The sequence below is a fragment of the Notolepis coatsorum genome, assembly GCF_963971535.1.
Source record: "Notolepis coatsorum genome assembly, chromosome: 7".
Lineage (NCBI taxonomy): Eukaryota > Metazoa > Chordata > Actinopteri > Aulopiformes > Paralepididae > Notolepis > Notolepis coatsorum.
Genome location: NC_140171.1, coordinates 25993996 through 25999995, shown reverse-complemented (window position 1 = coordinate 25999995; position 6000 = coordinate 25993996).

The following is a 6000-nucleotide window of genomic DNA, read 5'->3' as shown; positions in this document are numbered from 1 at the left end:
ACCTTTATTTACCCAGGCAAGCAAGTAAGAACAAATTCTGATTTTATTTATTGTCAAAAGTATGCATAATGTTGTGTTAATTCCACAACAAGAGATATGTAATGTTAATTACCTGAAATTATTCCATTTTTGGGGTGGGGAAACCCTGCATATATTGGTATCGGTTGATATCGGTTGATATCGGTATCGGAAATTAAGAGTTGGACAATATCGGTATATCGGTATCGGTAAAAAAGCCAATATCGAGCATCCCTACTCAATGCCTTTCTCGGGAATAAATAAAGGTTTGAAATTGAAATTGACATCCTCGGGGACCAAACTATAAAACTGTGAAGGTCTGCTGTGAATTTCAAACAACATCATCAAGGCATATTTGCAAATGAGGACACGAGTGCCTTTCGTTCCACATGGGCCAGGCCAAACATTTAAAATTCCCCATCTGAATAACTGAACCATGAAGTATTTCAGCACCGTCCTCCAATGAATCACTGACTTTGTAATGAGGTGGTAAAATAAATTACACATTGTTTTGGTTCAAATTAGCCTGCAGCGCAAGGAGTATTCCTACACCCTCTGACTCGTAAGGCCATCAGTCCCCAATGGAATCTAGATCTTACATTTTAATCAACTATGCTGCTATGATTTAAAATTAAAAAAAATAAAAAAGGTCCATGGGCCAAACAAATAATAATAGTAAATAATAAATGATCTACTAGAGATCATTTGTTCTCTGATCATTGGCAAAAATACAACGTTTGCCACTTTGTTCATCACCGGCTATGATGACAGAACCAAAATCAAAGCTTCTCTATGTTCTGGCCATTTTCTTTCAAGTTTCAAGTTTCTTTAATAGTTGTCATACAGAAGTACAGAATACTTTTATACAAAATGCTTCTTATTGTTACGCTCCAGAGACTGTGCAAGACAAGATAAGTATGAAATAAAATAACATAGTATAGCATGTAAATTAGAAGTACAAAAATTAGGTCACAGTGTTCAGTATAGACATATGTACAATGTTCGATGCAGAATAGACGTAACTGAGTTACCATATAATATACAATACTATGCAGTGTACTATATAGTGCAAGGCAGAAATGGGATGAGGTGCAATTTAGGTACAATTTACAGTAGGTGTACGAGTTGTAGTGCAAATCCTTTATCAATAAATATAAAGTGTGTTTGTGTGATCTAAAGTGTGGAGAGTGGGTGCTGCAGTGTGTTGTTTGTTTAAGTGAGTGTGTGCGTGTGGGTGTGTGTGCTGTGTGCATTTGATGGTTGTTGCATAGTGTTTATTGTTCGTTTAGCAGCCTGATGGCCTGGGGATAGAAGCTCCTTCTGAGTCTCTCTGTGCTTGCCATGAGACTCCGGTATCGCTTGCCTGACCGCAGCAGTTCAAAGAGGCAGTTGTTCGGGTGGCTGGAGTCCTTGATGATTCTCTTAGCCTTCCCCCTGCACCGCTTGTTGTAAATGTTCTGGAGGGTGGGAAGCCCCCCTCCAATTGTGCGTTCGGCTGAACGTGTCACTCTTTGTAGTCTGCTACGGTCTTGTGCAGTGCTATTCCCAAACCAGGAGGTGATGTTGCCATTTAAATGTTGTTTCATCATTACATCATGTACATTACATTTACATTTTGTCATTTAGCTGACGCTTTTATCCAAAGCGACTTACAAGTTCTGTACGACAACAAGTCAGCAGGAAGGGTACAACTCTTTCAGCTGAGTAACAATGTTCATCAAACAGTGTTGAAACCTGGGCACTGCAGTGTTGAATGCATAGTAGAGACATATTAGTATAGTAGGTAGTATTATAGGCATTGGTTGGAGGGGGCGGCACACTCTTTCATTGTTTGGACTGATCATAAGAACTTGGTTTACATCCAGGGGGCTAAACGCCTTAACGCTCGCCAGGCCAGGCGGGCGTTATTCTTCACTCGATTTCGATTTTCCATCTCCTACCGGCCCGGTTCCAAGAACGTCAAGCCTGACGCTCTGTCACGCCAGTTTGACCCTCCGGACCGGGAGGAGAAGCCCCATCCTATTATTCCACAGGAGCCCGATCCCGGTGGGGGTCCTCCGGGGCGGATGTATGTGCCCAAGGCTGCGCGCTCGCGACTGCTGCAGTGGGCACATACCTCTTCACTCACCGGCCACCCTGGGGCCGCCAGGACCCTGGAGTTTATCCGTAGGAGGTTCTGGTGGTCTACAGAGGAGGGGGATACGCGTTCCTTTGTGGCGGCCTGTCCGGTGTGTGCGCGTAGTAAGACCTCTCGCCGTGCACCGGCGGGTCTCCTCCGGCCGCTTCCTATTCCCAAACGTCCCTGGTCGCACATATCCCTGGATTTTCGGGTCCATGGGTTGCCAGTGGATATTGTGTCTGACCGGGGCCCTCAGTTCGCCTCCAGGTTCTGGAAGGCATTTGCCTCCAGCCTCGGCGCCTCCGTCAGCCTGTCGTCTGGGTTTCATCCGCAGTCTAACGGGCAGACGGAGCACGTCAACCAGGATCTGGAGGGGGTTCTGAGGTGCTACGTTGCCGGTTGTCCGGTGACGTGGAGTAGGAGGTTGGCGTGGGCTGAGTATGCGCATAATACCCTCCTCTCCTCCTCTACTGGTATGTCTCCCTTTCAGTGTCAGTATGGTTTTCAACCTCCTCTGTTTCCCGAACAGGAGCAGGAGGCTGAGGTGCCGTCGGTCCAGGCCCACGTGGCTCGCTGCCGCAGGACGTGGAACCTGGTTCGGACGGCGCTACAGAAGGCCTCTGTTAAGCGGGGGGCAAAGCACTCAAACAGGGAATGCCAAGGAGAAGGTCGGAAAAAGAAAATACGGCATTGAATTGTTACCTGATGCATGACCTCACACACATCACATACAATATTTACAGTATGTAGTAGTACACATGCTGTATACAACACTGTGATAGACTATGCCGTGATGTATTATATTTACTGGGTGAGTAAATGGACACATTGTCGTTTGCAACACTGATTTAAATAATCCATGGTGGCGAGTCAGATGAAATGACTGATGGAAAACTCGTTGTTGACTTATCAACAGGCATCCCTCTCTGTGAGAACACAACAGAAACACTCAACAACATAGAGTACATACAAATAAATAAATACATAAATATATTAAAAAGAAAATAGGTATTTCTCAGAATTCAATAAAGTGCACAGAGTCCCGATCATACAAGAGAGTCTGGATAACATTCAAAGTAAAAGTGGTTTTGGTATATATATATTGAAATGGTAAATGGACTGCGTTTATACAGTATAGCGCTTTCATCCAAAACGCTTTACAACTTGTGCCTCACATTCACCGACACACTCCGACGGCAGAGGCGACAGTACAAGGTGCCAGCGCTCTACCTCCTCAGCCCCCGAAGTATAGTAAGTATAAAAGTACATTTAATCCAAGTTAATTTAAAACCCATGTTTACTTCACATCTGGATAACCTGTGGGGGGGGGGGGGGGGGGGGGGGATACAGTCACAAGTCTTTAAAGTGTGGTGTTCTGGTTCTGGTGTTGCAGCACCTCTAACAGCAGGCAGGGGTGAAAACAGCCTGTGTGGTTGGGAGGAATCTCTAATGATATTTAGTGCTCTACTAAGACAGTGGCTGTATACATACAGTCTCTAGTGATATTTAGTGCTCTACTAAGACAGTGGCTGTATAAATACAGTCTCTAGTGATATTTAGTGCTCTACTAAGACAGTGGCTTGTATAAATACAGTCTCTAGTGATATTTAGTGCTCTACTAAGACAGTGGCTGTATAAATACAGTCTCTAGTGATATTTAGTGCTCTACTAAGACAGTGGCTGGTATAAATACAGTCTCTAGTGATATTTAGTGCTCTACTAAGACAGTGGCTGTATAAATACAGTCTCTAGTGATATTTAGTGCTCTACTAAGACAGTGGCTGGTATAAATACAGTCTCTAGTGATATTTAGTGCTCTACTAAGACAGTGGCTGGTATAAATACAGTCTCTAGTGATATTTAGTGCTCTACTAAGACAGTGGCTGTATACATACAGTCTCTAGTGATATTTAGTGCTCTACTAAGACAGTGGCTGTATACATACAGTCTCTAGTGATATTTAGTGCTCTACTAAGACAGTGGCTGGTATAAATACTGTCTCTAATGATATTTAGTGCTCTACTAAGACAGTGGCTGTATAAATACAGTCTCTAATGATATTTAGTGCTCTACTAAGACAGTGACTGGTATAAATACAGTCTCTAGTGATATTTAGTGCTCTACTAAGACAGTGACTGGTATAAATGCAGTCTCTAGTGATATTTAGTGCTCTACTAAGACAGTGGCTGTATAAATACAGTCTCTAGTGATATTTAGTGCTCTACTAAGACAGTGGCTGGTATAAATACAGTCTCTAATGATATTTAGTGCTCTACTAAGACAGTGACTGGTATAAATACAGTCTCTAGTGATATTTAGTGCTCTACTAAGACAGTGACTGGTATAAATGCAGTCTCTAGTGATATTTAGTGCTCTACTAAGACAGTGGCTGGTATAAATACAGTCTCTAATGATATTTAGTGCTCTACTAAGACAGTGACTGGTATAAATGCGGTCTCTAGTGATATTTAGTGCTCTACTAAGACAGTGGCTGGTATAAATACAGTCTCTAGTTATATTTAGTGCTCTACTAAGACAGTGGCTGGTATAAATACAGTCTCTAATGATATTTAGTGCTCTACTAAGACAGTGGCTGTATAAATACAGTCTCTAGTGATATTTAGTGCTCTACTAAGACAGTGGCTGTATAAATACAGTCTCTAATGATATTTAGTGCTCTACTAAGACAGTGGCTGTATAAATACAGTCTCTAATGATATTTAGTGCTCTACTAAGACAGTGGCTGTATAAATACAGTCTCTAGTTATATTTAGTGCTCTACTAAGACAGTGGCGGGTATAAATACAGTCTCTAATGATATTTAGTGCTCTACTAAGACAGTGGCTGGTATAAATACAGTCTCTAATGATATGTAGTGCTCTACTAAGACAGTGGCTGTATAAATACAGTCTCTAGTGATATTTAGTGCTCTACTAAGACAGTGGCTGGTATAAATACAGTCTCTAATGATATTTAGTGCTCTACTAAGACAGTGACTGGTATAAATGCAGTCTCTAGTTATATTTAGTGCTCTACTAAGACAGTGGCTGGTATAAATACAGTCTCTAGTGATATTTAGTGCTCTACTAAGACAGTGGCTGTATACATACAGTCTCTAGTGATATTTAGTGCTCTACTAAGACAGTGGCTGGTATAAATACAGTCTCTAGTGATATTTAGTGCTCTACTAAGACAGTGGCTGTATACATACAGTCTCTAGTGATATTTAGTGCTCTACTAAGACAGTGGCTGGTATAAATACAGTCTCTAGTGATATTTAGTGCTCTACTAAGACAGTGGCTGTATACATACAGTCTCTAATGATATTTAGTGCTCTACTAAGACAGTGGCTGGTATAAATACAGTCTCTAGTGATATTTAGTGCTCTACTAAGACAGTGGCTGGTATAAATACAGTCTCTAGTGATATTTAGTGCTCTACTAAGACAGTGGCTTGTATCAGTCTCTAGTGATATTTAGTGCTCTACTAAGACAGTGGCTGTATACATACAGTCTCTAGTGATATTTAGTGCTCTACTAAGACAGTGGCTGTATAAATACAGTCTCTAGTGATATTTAGTGCTCTACTAAGACAGTGGCTGGTATAAATACAGTCTCTAGTGATATTTAGTGCTCTACTAAGACAGTGGCTTGTATCAGTCTCTAGTGATATTTAGTGCTCTACTAAGACAGTGGCTGTATACATACAGTCTCTAGTGATATTTAGTGCTCTACTAAGACAGTGGCTGTATAAATACAGTCTCTAGTGATATTTAGTGCTCTACTAAGACAGTGGCTGGTATAAATACAGTCTCTAGTGATATTTAGTGCTCTACTGAGACAGTGGCTGTATAAATACAGTCT